Source organism: Cupressus sempervirens, chromosome 11, assembly GCF_028749045.1.
Source record: "Cupressus sempervirens isolate cs-2001-9-10 chromosome 11, ASM2874904v1, whole genome shotgun sequence".
NCBI lineage: Eukaryota > Viridiplantae > Streptophyta > Pinopsida > Cupressales > Cupressaceae > Cupressus > Cupressus sempervirens.
The window spans coordinates 607,752,879-607,769,617 of NC_143128.1; the positions used below are offsets into that span (position 1 = coordinate 607,752,879).

Sequence of the window (16,739 nt, forward strand, 5' to 3'; positions counted from 1 at the left end):
AACATTCTGAGCAAGTGAGATAACCAAGTCAGGTGAGTGTGTCAAATGATGTGAAGCACCTGAATCAAGAATTCAAGTAGTTGTAGAAGACAATGCTCATGCAGAAAAAGAATGTCCTTTCCCTAAAGGAGGAGGTGGTGGCTTCGGAGAAGCTATATTGTATTGTTGCATGGCCTCCTCTAAAGCCTCAAGACATTTCCAACACCTAGAAACTAGATGTCCTTCCTTGCCACAAAAACTACAAGGATTACCTATGTACTTCTTACTCTTAGAGGAAGACTCATCAAACTGAGAAGATTTACCCTTTAGAGAGGGTTTTTGAGCATCTAATTTAGGAGTAGACTTGGAGGAACTCTCACTGCTTGTTGAATCTATCTTGTGCTCTAGTTTCTACTTTGACTTCCTTGTAGATGTTTGAGCAACCAATGTCTATGTCTTTGAGTCATTGATAGTATCCTAATTGTTTAAGCTTGGACTACTCTCTTGTCAAGCAATCACAAAAGACCTCAAAAGTGGGCATGACAAATTTGGGACCCAAGGCATCCATAGTGGAACGGAAGGTAGAAGAGAAAATTTGAAAGTTTCCTCAAAGCTTTGATAGAATTAGATAGATGCACTCCTTATCTATCTTCTATTGACTACATCCCTATAACAAAGTTCTTTGTTGTTTGGACCTCATAAGAAAGTCCTCAATAGAGGGGAAAGCATTGAGTATAAGAGAAGTAAGCTCTGCCTCAATCTAAAGTGCTATGAACTCGTTGATGGTACCAAACAAGTCATTGAACTTGTCCCACATTTCTTGAGGAGTGGAACACTCATCAAGATGAAACTATAAGTTGTCTGAAACACTCAAAGAAATCAGACCCATGGCTTCATCCATCTTATTCATGTGTTGCAAAGTCTAATATTGAATCTGAAATACAAGTTGCACTATATATAAACAACACCAAAAACCCTTTGAATAGAGAAGCCACTGCATATTCCATGTGTGATAGTTGTGTGGGTTTAGAAGTACTAGACAAGAAGAGGTCTCGACCATTATTTTAAGAAGGGGTTTTGAAGTTTTCTAATATACCGATATTACAACAGAAAATAATGAAAAAACACCCCCCACAATGTAAAAAACTAAACTCAAGCTTGCATAAAGAATGTGTATACAAGAATAGAGCAAAAAGAAATTAGTTGTGTATCACAAATACTTGACATAAAATACTGGTGAAATGACAGAGAAGCTGGAAAGTGCTTGAGAAGAGCTTTCTAGCATTTTTTTCTGGATCAAAAAAATGGAGCTATAACTAACAACTTACACCCCCGTTAGATTGAAGACATCATTGAACTTCGAGCAAAAAAATAGGTACCAAACTAGAAAAAAATCCAAAAAAAACTTTCGCCATTGTCTCTGTCTCTAAATCAACTTTCTAGCATTTCTTTAAGATTGAAAAATAAATCCCATATGCTCAAATTAGAGTTAAAAAGTCTACCAAGGGCTTTGTAAAGAAAAAATATTTGCAAACCCTTTCAGAAAATGGAACAAGCACTAAAGTTAAGCCCTTGAATTTCCCCATGTGACCACGAGCTTACAGGCTGGGCAGAGTGGTGGTCGAGGAAGGCTCTTTTGGCGGAGGCATTCAGGTGACGCTCGGGAGGCACAAAAGCGAAGTGTAGGTTGGTGGCGCACTAGCTACGACCACTGGCGGTGGTGGCTAGATGGCGGCCCTACAGTGGTGCAGAAGCAGCCGTAGTGGAGAAAGCACAAGTGGTTAGAGTGACCCTCGCAAGGGTAGTGTAACTATTGTGGCGAGTGTGATAACAACAATTGTGAAAAAACTACTATTTTTATTTATTTATTTATTTGCAAAAAAACACATCGAAATGCATACCAAAGGTTGTACGACCTTGGTATACAAAAAAAATGGCCTTCCTAGTCAATGTTGTCCAAAATTGACAAACTCTAAATGAAAATGGGGGTTTTGATGCCTTTTGAATCCAATCGTGAGGTCTGTTTGGCCTTAAAGTGCTCCAAAAATTAGAGTCGCCCTCCCCCCTCCCTTGCCCCTATTTTTACAAAAAATACCCAAAAGACACTAGAGATGTTATGTCAAACCCTCGCTCTTCTTTTTCTCCAACTATTGAACAAGCTATAGTAGATCTGACTCTAATACTATGAAGGATTTGAGCAATACAAATCCACAAAGCCCAAAGAATACTTGCATGCAAGAACCTGTCACAAAGAAGAAAAAGCAAAGAAGAGGCAAGGATTTTGCTCTGAGAATATACAAATTGTATTATCAGACTTAAAGAATGATAAATATTTACAAAAGATCAATCCTTATAGAAGGAGATCAAAAAACCTAAAAGGTAAACCCTAAGAGGTAAATGATATTTAATAATTACTAATTAATTATTAAATGGAAATGCAAAAGTGCATAAAATGAAATCTTAAAAGGAAGTAAAGGTAATTTAATAAATTAAATTAAATTAACATTTTACTCTAACACAAAAGATTTCTTAATTCCAAATGAAGCTCAAGAAATTACTATCTATCATCAATCACAATATTCTTAAGTTGTTTTCAAAGCCTAAATACTTATTTGAATAATAATTCAACAATTTGCAACGCCTTAAATATATATAGTGAAGAAGTGTATATCCACAACCATGTTAGTGTAGTTCATACCTTGGAGCTTAAGAAGTTTAGGGATGATATCTATTGAACTACACTCCCAATTCTTGCTTCAAGGTTCCTAATAGGAATGTTTTCTCAATTTGATTATTCTAGTGAAGTGTGCATTACTTATGATCCTTGAATCTCATCCATGTGAATATCTCCTTGAAGTTATTGTATGTCTTTAACTTTGTAGGTGCCCCACCAAGTCAGGTAAGTTATATCATGCATTTCATTTCTTCCATAGAAATTGTATGTATTTAACAACTTTTTGCATTTCATTTGCCTAGTTTAGTGAGTTGGTCATTCGAGCTCGAAATATTCTGATTTTTTCCATGGAGGTTCATTTTAGATATATCAGCCTGATAGTCAAGTTTTGTGGCAATATCTAATGTGTTTGTGGAGTTCCTGAGAATTTTTGCTATTGCCAATAGGGTATAAAAGCTTTGAACTCATCTTTGAAGGTTTTAGAAGCTCCAGAAAGGGGTCAAACCCCGGTTGATTGGAGTTTGTGTGAGTCATGTTTTGTAGATCAACTTGTGTCATTTTTGAAAAAGGAATAATAGTCAATCAAAGCAACAATTGATGAGTTATGGTCTCTGAAAGTTGTGCTACCTAAGTCAAAGAAAATGGAATTCCTTTGAAATTTCTTTTGAGTTTCGAAAGTTTTTGGGACTTACTCTAACATAATAAAATATGAAAAATAATAATAATTTAGGGTTGATCAGCTTGAGGGTCTAGGGCTAAAGTTCTAGAACATTCTTGGGCGATGGAAACTTGCCTATATAAAGAAGGTTTGTAGGGTTGTCTAGGACAATGTTGGGAGTTGGTGGTGGCTTTAGCATGAAAAATATTGTAAGGAAGAACACCCATGTGGCTTTGCATGTCTTATTTCTGATATTTGTAATTCTATACTTTTGGAGATAATAAGAAGCCAACTTTTTGTTTTTGCAACTTGTTATTTTCCAATTCTTGTTATGTGTTTGTGTTATTAAGGGGAGTACCCTTCATCACTATCACACCTGTTCCAAAAATGAACACATACTTTGATGTGTTTTTCCTATGATCAGCATTGCTTGAAAATTATTATTAGCATATCTAGCTAGTTTAAGATCTGAATTTGATGTATACAAGATACCAAATTCTATTGTTTGAGCAATATATCTTTATTTTTTAATTTTTTTATTCCAATGGATACTAATTGGCGACTCCATGAATCTGGAAATTAAACTTGCAACGTCTTGATGTTGTCAAATACATGAGACTTCCAACCAATTATTATACAAGGTTGGATCAACATTGGATCCCTTATCCTTCTTACTAGGCTATTAACTCCTCAAAGTATCTTTTGCATACTTCAATTGACAAATAAAAGTATTGTCGTATTTCATCAATCATATCAAGCTTTGTTTTCATGGTTGTCTTAAAGTCATCTATAGAGAGATCTCCAATGAAAATCAAATCATCGATATACAAGAAAACTATGAAAAAAAAATCTTCCTTATTTACCTTCGTATACCAAGTTGGCTCATTTGGACACCTGTTAAATCCTTTGCTATTCAAGTATTCATCAATTCTAGTATACTATATGTTGGGTGCTTGGTTCAATCCATATAATACCTTTTTTTAATTTGTAGACCTTATCTTCTTGTCCATTGATTTCATATCTCGAGGTTGTTTCACATAAACCTTCTCTTCCAAAAGTCCATTTTAAAAAGCAAAGTTTACATCCATCTAATATATTTTCCATCTATTTCATGTTGTAATAGCTAACACATCCTCATTGTGTCACATCTAGCTATGGTGCATATATTTCATTATAATAAATGCCAAAATGGTGACTACCCCACTGAGCTATACATCTTTCTTTTTGCTTATCAACTTTACCTTCCGCATTTAACTTGATCTTATAAATCCATTTAAAACCTAACCTATATTTATAATTATGTAAATGTAGAAGACTCGTAAGTCTGATTTCTCTCTCTGAAATTAATCTCTTCATCCATAGCTTTTACCCAAACCTCTTTAGCAACTTTAACATTCATACGATCATATGTAGTCAATGGAAAATTTGAAACTCAATCTATTTCTTCATTCTGCTCATAAATTTCTCTTAAGCTTCTTTCCATTGACTTTTAATTGTGTTCCTTAATGTAGCTAATATAGGATTTGATTCATTACCCCTAATTCTATTGTTTGTTGTCCACTATACCCCGATGATTCACCGCACTCTTGAGTTCTATGTATTTTGAATTGTAATGGGTTAACTCATGGAGATTGGCTTATTGGAGTACTATTAGAGGTGTATGTGCCTAAGTAATCAACTATCCATCCTGCATGGCCTATTCATTTCCATCATTATTTCTATGAGATAATACAACTCTCTTTGCAGCAAATTTATCTATACTTCCATCCCAAGCCTCTTTCCTCGAGTCTACTGATAATAAACTTCTTGGCAATGCAATTATATAGTTTATATGTCTTAAACTCCTCATTATATCGAATAACAACATGTGTCTCACTTCTATTACTCAACTTCTTTCTCATCTCTTTGACTACATGTGCATAAGGTACACACCCAAAAATCCTCAAATGAGATACAGTGCAACTCTTACCACTACAAGCTTCTTTAGGAAAATGGTCCTTCACACTCTTAGATGGACTCTTATTTAGGACAGAAATTAAACAAATAGCTGCTTATCTTCCATATTTATTCAATAGATGCTTCTTCTTAATCATACTCCAAGCCACGATCATAATAGTTGAATTTTTCCTTTCAGCTACTCCATTTTAATGTGAAATAAAACTAATAGTAAATTGTCTCTTGAGTCTTGGTTTTATGATCTTAACAGAATTCTAAAAATCAATATACTCGCCTCCTCTATATGATCTTAGAACTTTAGTATATTTGCAATGATCCCATTCAACCATCGCTTTTACCTTTTGATTCTGAATACATCAAAAGCTTCAGACTTTTGCTTCAAAAGACAAGCCCAAGTCTTCTAACTACAATCATCTATAAAGGTTAAAAAAAGAAATATTATAAGTCAATGATGCTGTTTGAATTGGTCTGCACAAATCTGTGTATGGAGCTTTTTCTCTATACGATACTCCAAAAACATTATTATTTTGCATGATGCTTTGCTAGTATGTGAGTTTCACTTAGTGTGTTGGTTGCCGAATACTGGTCAACTTTTTCACCCTCTGCTTCTCTGCTTCTTCTGCAGCACATCTAAGTTACCAAAATGTAAATGAGCATATCTTAAATGCCATTACAAGGATTCATTTAAATCCTTATATTTATAAGCATTCAAAGAGTTATATAGTTCATTTCTTATAGTGAGTGGAAACATTCTATTCTTTATCATTTCTATCCTTGCTATCAATTGTTTACTCATATACTTATCAATGACTGTACATAACCCATTTTTAAAGATACCACATTTTTAAAGAACACGCTGCATTTTCCCTATTAAACAAATTGCATTTTTAAATGGGTGCATAATAGACATCATCTATTGTTCTTCAATCACCATTCTTGGTACACACAACAAACATTCCTTTACTTTAACACGGACCTTATTATTATTACCCAACTTTACCTTAGACTCAATACTAGTCTCTAGATTGACAAACAACTCTTTGTTTCTAGCCATTTGATTGTTGCAGCCACTGTTCAAAAAACCAAGCTTCATTTGAACTTTCTTGCATCACATTACAGGTCAAAAACATAGATTTTGATCATTTTCAGACTCCTATCTGATGTGTAGGCCGTTTGTCAATATCTGTCTACTTCTTCCAACACTTGTTAGCAAAAGGACCATACGCTTTGGTAATAAAAACATTGTACCTTTGATTTATCATACCTCTGGTATCCTTGTTGCCAGTTTTTGCTGTTACTTCCCCTCAAATTAGAAGGGATCTTTTGAGATTTCTCCTCAAATTCTGAATCAATTCTACTGTCAGTTTTTCTTCCTCTTCCATTGCTACTAATCTACTGTTCTATTGCTACTAGATCTACCCCTGCCTCTACCTCCGGTAACTTGCAATTGAGTTTTGAAAGCGTTCTCCAATTAATTATCATCATACCTTGTCAAACTCGATTCATTTGCAATGGAAGGACCAGTGAATTCATCAATTTTTATTTATGTTTTTAAACTCTTGTTAGGCACCCGCACAACTACAACTACAAATTTCTTTGGAAAACACCTGAGAACTTTTTCAATCACTCTCTTATCTAAAAGGTCATCCGCATATTTTATTAATTGATTGACAATGTTCGTGACCGGAGTCATAAAGCTATCCACAATCTCACTAGCTTTCATTTTCAGGTTCTCAAAATCCACAATTTTCACTATCTTTTATTTTCAGGTTCTCAGGATCTCTCCTCAACTTCTGCAACTTAACGTTCTTTACCTCGGATACACCTTGATAACAAGTTCTAATAGTGTCTCATACCTTCTTTAAAGAATTTGTATTAAAAACCTTCAAAACTGGTGTCATTTGATCCTTGTTGAATAAGGCCAAGAGCTTTATTATCTTTCATTTTGTTCTTCTTCAACACATTTCGGTTATCATTCGTTCGGGCTATTTCTGCTGCATGGTCAGGAGGCTCTGCATATCCATCAGTGACAAATCCCCAAGGATCATGAGCACGTAGTAATGTTGTCATTCTAATAGACCAAGAATCCTAATGTTTTTCAGTCAAAATAGGAACCTGTGACTAAGCCAAACATTTTGAAGTCATCTTAGTTCATTGATGGGTTTTCAGACAGCAAGTCGATCTCTTTGATCTCTGGGCTCCAATACAAATCTGTAGGTTGCAAGAGAATGAAAACAAAAGCAGAGCAATGAAACAAAACAGAGCAGAGTATGCTACAGCATACAAGACAAAATTTTATATACCGATAAAGAGTACTACAAATATGAAACTCTACAGATTTCAAAAATCTGTAACTTTTGTGTTCCCAGATAGATACCCCATACAGTTGCAAACAGATTAATTTGTAAGCATTATCTCCTTAGTCGGTGAAGAAATGGTAATGTTGGAACTTGCCAGACATGGCAAGTTAATAAAAGAGAGAGTCTAATTTTCGGCAGAGAAGACAAGTACAAATCAGATTTTCTTCAAAATTAGTCTGTGTGGCGTTGGAGAAATGAGTTTTCAACAGCGGCCAGAGAAATTATTTTTAAATCCAATAAATACTATTGCAAACTGAAAGTAGAAACTAATTAATAACCACAAATGATTAATAAATTACTAAAATATAACTCAGTATTTGTGTTAAGAGTATATTTTTTTACATTCTTAAACTGAACACCATTCTAGTAGAGTTTGAATTAAACTGTTCTTAGTTTGTTGCAGTTAATTCCAGAGTGCCTTTCCTCTGTATGATTTAGTTACAAATATCAGAGTCTAGAAGGCTGTATTCTTCCATGTCATAGGCTTTTGGTTTTACCCAACTCTGCTCCATGCAATGCGTTAGAATGATAATTCTTCAAAGTTCACTTACTTTTAAGTGATTGAACTTCATAAATTCTAAATTAAAAACTAGTAAATAATATACTTAACAAAGTCAAGTCTTCTTTTGGTATGATTTAGGTTTTAGTTGGTTCGATCTTTTATTTTCAAGAGAATAAAAATAATAAATAAGATATATTTTCTTAAATCAAAAGTTTTTCTGATATGATTTAGGTTTTAAGTTGGCTGGATCTTCTATTTTCTAGAGAATGAAAATAACAGATAGACATTTTTTTAAAATATGTGAAATTTAATTTGTGTAGATACAAAGGAATGGAAAATTGATTTGGTATACATATTATTATAGTATCAATTGATGTGCTTAAGGGGCTTTCTAATGAATGGTTCATAAGGCACAACACTTGGTGAAGGTTTTGCAAATGGGGTTGCAAGCTTTGGGTTTAACCATGGATGAAACTCCGTAGTTAAGCGCGCTCAGGCTGGAGTTGTACTAGGATGGGTGACCTCCCGAGAAGTCTCAGTGCTCAACCCCTGTGAGCATCACCTACATCCAATGAGTGCTAAGTGTTCCATTTATTCTCATAAGAGATGGATTCATGATGAATCACTACTCATGAAACATGGTTCAATGAGTTTGACTCAAAATCACACAGTTAAATCCTGATTGCAATATCACGAATTGAAATTAAATATAAATGTGCAGAGTGAGAGCAAAGCTCAGTTCTTATTTATCTTTTACAACTGGAAATAGATTTCCATGCTTACGTACAAAAGCAGGGTAGGAGGGTCATTCTAAAGATTCAATCCTACAGTCCTAGATTTACTTACCAACCTATGGCTAACATAGTCCTAATGGCGCTTGCCTAGCTGTTCATTTAACTGTCTTTAATCAAACAGAATGCCCTAAATGTGTGCAACTCTAAATCTATGGCTATAAATCTACATCTTTATCTACCAATCAAAACCAGTTGTAAGTTTCCTGCAAAAACTGAAACAACTCGTTACACCAGAATTCACCGTAAACAAAATATCTGTTTCCACTAACCATTTCATCGAAGCGCTCTTTGAATGCTTCGGTATCTGTGACAGATAATCTTACTAGTTTTGTTTTGGTCTCAATTTGTATGAAGTCTTCTTCCAGTGCTGTCAAAATTGTTGAGCAACCATATATTCTTATCTTTTCTACACACTTCAAATTCCAATAACTATGTGGCAATATCTGCAATGCCTCACACTTCGTTATTGTCAATGTCTTAAGTGAAGCCAGTGCTCCATTTTCCACTATCGGCAGCTGCCCTAGCTTCTCCAGCTCCACTATTGAAAGTACCTGGACAGCTTAGGAAATGCTCCACTCTTGCCAAAATCCTCTGGAAATTTCACTATGCGAGCACAAGCAATCATCTCCGGATGCTTTAGACTGGGAAGTTTGTGCAACGCAGGTAGTTGTTTCAACATGCCACAGTTGAACAAACTAATGTAGCTCAGATGTTGAAATTCACAAAATGAATTTTCTATTTGGATTAATTGAGGACATGTTAGGCAGAGTTTCTGTAGTTTTGACATGGAAGTCATGTCATTGGGTAAGCTTTCCATATCTGTGAGAGACAAACGTAGGAACTCCATCTGCTCCATGTTTCCCAGTCCCCCGTCCCCCTTCTCGAATCGCTTCACCATAATTTGTAAGCGCCAAACTTTTGAGTTGTTTCAGGATGCCCAAATCATTAATTGATAGCAGATTTCTAATGCACCTTTTCCACCCTCTCTTTGCCCATGCAGTTGGACAACCTTCTGCTTCCAGGTACTCAAGAGATTTAAGGAATGAGATCCCATAAGGGATGCATTGTAGATGTTGACTACAACCAATGTCGAGAAGTTTTAGGGAATTCAACTTAGAAATGCTAGATGGGAGTTGTGTAATTCTAGCTCCACAAAGATCTTGTATCTGAAGAAGGTGTCTGAGAGCACCAATAGAGTTGGGTAGTCTCTTGATTGGTACAGAGTGTCATGCCCAAACTACGAGGGCAAAAACATACAATTTTTTTTTTTTAAATAACGTTATTAAATATTTGCCACATACACATAATATGATATATATATTCAATGATAAAACAAACAAATTGTTATTAACTTATTGGTTAAAAACTTTATTTAATTTAAAACTAATACCCAAATTTACTTTGAAAACAAAAGACTTATAATGAAAACTATTGATTAATTTAACTATCTTAATTTAAAAACTTTACACAAACAAAACATACTAACTCCAAGTTATTAACAAAATCTAAATACATTTAAAATTTAAGATTTATTCTAAAATAACATTAATAATATATCTAACATTGATAAATCGAAATAAAACCAAATTTCATTAATAAAACTTTAATATCTTAAACTAAAACTACTAAATATATATTAAATTTTGAAACCTTTAAAAACAATTAACAACTAAACTAACATTAAGTTTCTACTAACTTAAAAATTAAGCGAGTGTAATACTAATTTAAATTTAGACTAAATCTAAACTATCTTAAATTTAAAATTATCATGATACTAAACTAAACTAACAACCTTTAACCAAAACTAAACTTACTGACTTAAAACATACAAGGTTGCTAATGATCTTTTTTTTAAATTAATAACATTCCTAGCAGCTAACCACTAAACTAGAACTAAAGTCCTACTTAATATACTAACTACCCCAAGAATATTATAACTCTATAATCTAAACACCTCATAAAAGGATCATGCCTAAATTTGAATCTCTAAACATTCATTAATACTAGCTATGCACTGTTCTTAACCCTATATGCTACTCTTCTCTCTTACCCAAGCATCTACCCACCTTAAACTGCGTGCTAACTAACTCCCCCCCTTGACTTCTCCCATGCGAAATAAATCTCAAACCATGGTTTATTTAAACATTTGTGTATTTAAAGTTTCTTGTTACCTCCAAGCTCGTGCCCCATTCAAGATGGGACCTTCACCCAAGTTGGCGACCAAGGAGGCAGGGGTGACAAGACATTCCCTGACCTATGTCAGGCTTAGACAGCGCTAAATGCGCTTAGCAGACTTGGAAGGCGTGGAAGGGGATGATGGGGAGGTGGGTCCCCCGTCCTCCCTCTTCCATACAAGGTATTTCATAAAAAAAACTCCATCAAATTGGTCGCCTATCCTTTAATAAGCAGCAATTGTTCCAACGTTGTATATTTTTTTGTTAATTATTTAATTGCTAAATGTCCCATCCATAAGCTGGGTCGACCCTCACTTAGGGAATTCATCATTAGTTCTTTTTGACTCTTGATTTGAATGAAAGAGATTTGTACCTTAGGTGCTTACTTTAGATTATTTTATTAGGTTATGTCTTACTTGAAAATTAGGTATTCTCTTACTTTATTTAGAAGATACTACAATATATTCCTTGATTATTATATTGGTCTGTATTAGTAGATATTATTTCCACTTCTTCCATATAAAATCCAAAGAGTAAATTGTGTGTCTATAGCAAGCTTTATGTTTTATATCTTATAACTTATATATCCTCTATTTGTTCTTTCTACTACCAAAGTCTAAGGCATCACGATATCTATTGCAATGATACATTAGAGAATCCTAACTATGTTTGATAATCTAAATTGATGATCTTTTTCTTTTCTCCATTTGGCTAATAGCCTCAATACTAACAACACATAAGGAGTTATATGAAAGAGATCTAACTATGCTCATCCATGGATTTAGAAAAATGGAGATACCTTATGTATATAGCTCACAAATTTTCAAGTATCTTATCATTTAGAATAATATTCATAACATGACTATGAGCCAAATTGCAAATTCATTATCTCAGCAATTCATTCTCTATGATAAAAAAAATTAACTCTTCACCTCTATACACTTATATTCAAAACATTGCAAACAACATTACCATTACATTGAATTTGAATTATCCATTTTAACCACAATGAAAGAATTGTTTTAACCCCATTAATCACAAAAACTAATCTTTCATTCATAATAGAATTTTCGTTTCCATCATATAAGAAAACTTGAAATTTTACCAAATTAAATCAACATCATTATTTCTATCATGTTTTTGATGCACATCCATCTAAATTTAAATCACGATTAAGTCACATGATAACCAATTATACTCAAACACCAATTTTATTGGCCAACCTGATTCAAAGGCTCAGCCGGGAAAGAACCAGGAAGAAAACCCGGCTTCTTTTCCATTTACAGCAAGCTTAAAATACAATTTACAATAGGATATCAATCCCAAATTTTAACAATTAAATTGAATTTTCTTCATGACACTCATCAAGGGATTTATAATATTTTTTGCAACTCATTATTTGAACCATGGATGGAACAGAATTCTGATCAAGTGACAACAAGCATGACCAAGAACAATTCAAACAAGCATATTCATACAAAGTTTTCACAAAGGGATTCACAATGAATCAAAAACTAGAGAAAGGTGGATTCTTCCAACCAGGAGAAGTCAAGCACAACACCAAACAGATGCCCAATCGAGGCTATATACCAAGAACTTTCGTTCTTCCATTTCAACATACCATAATAATACCAGGTTTGTGCTGACAAGTAGGGGCCCATAACACCCTACCCTTTCTCCCTCTTCTCATCCTGAGAAGAGACTCTACACTAGTTGGACTCCGACTAAACAGACCTTTCCCAAAATTGGTCACTTCTGCCCTCTCTAAGGGTGAGTAATACCAAAACACCCATGCAAGAACATCTCAAAAATCCAACATAAACATGAAAGGAAATCATTTCAAATAACATGGTTTTCAAAGCTTCCCAACATACTCACAACCATACAAGCATTCAAACAACAACAAGGTAGCATAAGCATGAAACAAACATGGAAACTGAACGAGGGACATGAGAATTCCAACCTTCACAAAGAGGTAATGAAAATGAACAAGTTTGAGTAGAGTTTCCTTCTCCTTGCTTCAATCTTCAAGAACTCCTCTCTAAATGTAGAGATTGGGTAACAACCTCCACAAGTATAAAAAGGGTCTCTAAATAAGCCTCAAACTCAACCACCAAAAGGAGCAATAACTATTTCCACCCACTAGCAATTCTAGAAACTCCTAACTCCACCTACACTATGGTTAAACCCTAAGTGGAGATGAGGTGAGGTAACTCAAGATAACCACTTGCAATTTTCGCACAAAGGTAAAATGAGACTTTTTGAATGATCTCCAAAGTCAACAAAAGGGGCTTAGGGGTTGGAAAAGACCCCCAACCCATACCCATACCCCTTGGGTATAATTATTTCATGTTTTGAAGCCTTAGGAATAAGTTTAGAGCCAAACAAAGGCTAGGAAATAATTAGGACCAACAAACAACTTTAACAAAACAGATAAAGCACTAATTCGGATTAAGGGATGACTAACCTCGATTAAAAATCCAATTAGCAAACTGACACTAACTTAAGCCAACTTGGGTCCAAAGGTTACACAACTAACCCTAATTAGCACATTGAAGAACATAAACAATTTACGAGTGTCAAGCGACACTAAAAGAACATAGTTACAAACACTAACATTCACTGAACACAGAAAGATAAATACATACATCTCACAGTACAATACGTGACTTACGAACGACAAGGTTTTCAAAATTAACACATAGAGATCAGTTATGTCCCTCCGTCGGTTTCCTCGGCTAAAATATCTGCACACTCATTGCACACATCAGTAGTCCCGAAAATCACATGTACATATATACGTATCAGAAATTCACATAAATTGAATCATACATAAATCAGGGTTTCTTTCATCCTACAAAATTCTTAATCATAAAGATTCCAAAATCAATGTGTTAATCCTACATTTTACTTATTTCATCAACATACATATACATAAAGTATTAAATGACGGACATCAACTATCTGAAAATAACATCACACAACATGAAATAATATGATATGTTCAAGTATCCGATAATGTCTCGACATCTCGAGTCGTGAGTATCAAAAAGATAAAGTAACAACTAAGGCCATGAGGGGTCAGGGCGAGGCCTCACACAAAGCTTAATCTAAGGCAAATTAGATGCTTCAAATGTCCAATATTTTTTGGCAAGCAACGGATGGCAGTACCTGACAAATCTAGAACCCTGAGCGCGGTCATACTCCCAATCACTTCTTTTGGAATTTCTGTCAAATAAGGATTAGAAGCAAGTAGCAAGGACCGAATAAAGGCAGCTTCGAATGCCTTAGGAACCCTAGTCAATCTGTTGCACATCAATGAAGTTCTGAGGTGTCCTGAAAAATAATATACTGGAAACTCTTGTAAATTTCTGCCTGCCTCAAAAAAACATCTCTCTTCTTTCATAGTGATTTGATTTGCTAAATCATGCAAACCATCGTGCAACCTGAAAGCAAGCACATTTCCCTCATGATCCTTCTGAAGCGGTTTTATAAGAAAACGGTCAGCTAAGAGATTTGCGCATCTCTGTCCAATTTTGAGAGGATCCGGCCCAATCAGCAACCCTTCGCCAATCCAATACTGAGTAGCATTGGGAGTGTAGATGACACTGTCTTCTGGATAAGCAGCTAGGTAGAGAAAGCACAACTGCAAGGAAATGCCATAGCCAGCCACGTCGGCCAAAGCATCGAAGCTTAATCTCAACCTGCCGTAAAGCGAGCATGCAACATCCTTCTGTAACTTTTGGAGAGCAAATTCCCATTCATTTGACTGAGTGATGCCTGACATTACACGCCCGATTACTTTTAGGGCTAATGGAAGCCCTCCACACTCGTTGCAGACACTTCTCACTTTTTCTTGATCAATGCTCTGCGGCAAAATTCCATGGCTGTGTGGAAAAGCATGGGAAGAAAACAATCTCCAACTATCATCCTCAGTAAAACATTGCATTTGGATGATTGATTGGGGTGTAGCACCTAATTGTAACACCACTCTCGTACTTCTAGAAGTAGCAATGATGGTATTGAAGTTGTGATGATGTGATGTAGGTACACACAGCTCCTCTAACAACGAAGCTGCACTTGTTTCCCAAACATCATCTAAAAATAGGGCAAATTTGTGTCTTCTCATGCTCTCATTCAACCGTGTTTTCACATGGTTCTCCTCACTGCTAAGTCGAACCTTTCATTTGCTTTAAGAGCTATTTGTTTAACAAGATCACCTCTAAGTCTATTGAAAGATGGAGTTTGTGAAACAGTAAGCCAAAGCAATAAGTCATTGGGAAAGAGACTCTGTACCTGGTTACTGTTGAACGCTCGTTTGAGGAGCAGAGTCTTTCCGGCCCCGCCCATTCCAATTAGGCCGATACAGGGTACATTTTCGAACTGCGCAGAAGCAATAAGATCCTCAATTCTGATGGATGCAGAATCTTGTCCGACGATGAGTGGCTCCTCAATATACTTCATGTTGGGAGCGCCCGCTGGAAACGAATCCCCAAATGTGTCGGTAAATCTTGAATTTCTCAGCTGAAGGGAATCGATTGTCTCTCTGATCTGTTCAAGCCCTTGTCGATTGGCCACATCTTGATGAAGCTGATGGAGAAAAGCAATGGAAGGTGTGGAAATTACATGCTTCTCCAAATCAGAAATGAATCGAATAATCTTCCTGCTCATTGTGTAACGAGAAAGCAGGCGATGAGAAGATGGCACAACACACTGTTGGACTAAATCAGATGCACCCAGAAGAAGATCATTCAATTCAGTCAACCAGCTATTCACTGCAGAGGGCAGAGGAGAGAGAGGTGGAGCATTGATTCTACCTGCGTTCAAACCCTTCCTGTATTCCTGCATTTCTGAATTAATGGAATGAACTCTGTGGAGCAAATGTTTGAGCACATCCAACTCTTTCCTGCAGTGGACGGCAACGTTGATCTTGTCAATAATCTGGCCGAGTGCCGCCGTAATGGCAAAACCGATCGTCCCAGAGATAAAACCAGGATCCCCCATTTTCCCAGCAACAACCGCAGCTTCAGGAAAATTGAAATTTTTTCACGTCTCTGGTACAGATCCAGAAGATTTCCAAATGCAACGTCTACGACTATAATGCAAATTTGCTTTCAGTTTCAGTTTTTAACTTTGTATGACAGGCACATTTCAATGTGTTGGGGGTCTTGTTGCAGCTTGGTGTCGTTGTTTTTGAAGCAACGAAATTGGTTTTGCTTTCCATTGAATCCTATTACTGCATTGTACTGTGTTGCCCCTTCTTGTTTTGTGTTCTTTTATTAGAGCCCGTTTGGTTGCAAGCGTAGGAATTGAGAATTAGAATAGAAAATTTTAATGAGAATGGAGAATGAAGAATAGGAATGGAAAAATGCAATCCAATCTTATTTATCCCTTGTTTGGTTATGCAAGCTTAAATTGGAATAGGGTTAATTTGCAATCCGCGCCATTTGAAATTATTTCTGAAAATGTAATCAGCGCCATTGGAAAATTGCTAAAATATTTGAAATATTGAAAACAAAGTTCCAGCGCTCACCCAGGTCAAAGCAGATTTGAAAATTTAATCAAATTTGAGAAAGTTAAAACGAATGCAAGAATAGCAATTCCAATTACAGGGATTTTTTGCAATGGATAAAAGCTCATTT

At 35.4% G+C, this 16,739-nt stretch overlaps 1 pseudogene; it reads right to left on the reverse strand.

The window, feature by feature from the left end:
• Positions 1 to 7,142: 7,142 nt before the first annotated feature.
• LOC149531147 (putative disease resistance protein At1g63350) lies at positions 7,143 to 16,442 on the reverse strand (annotated as a pseudogene).
• Between the last annotated feature and the right edge of the window lie 297 nt (positions 16,443 to 16,739).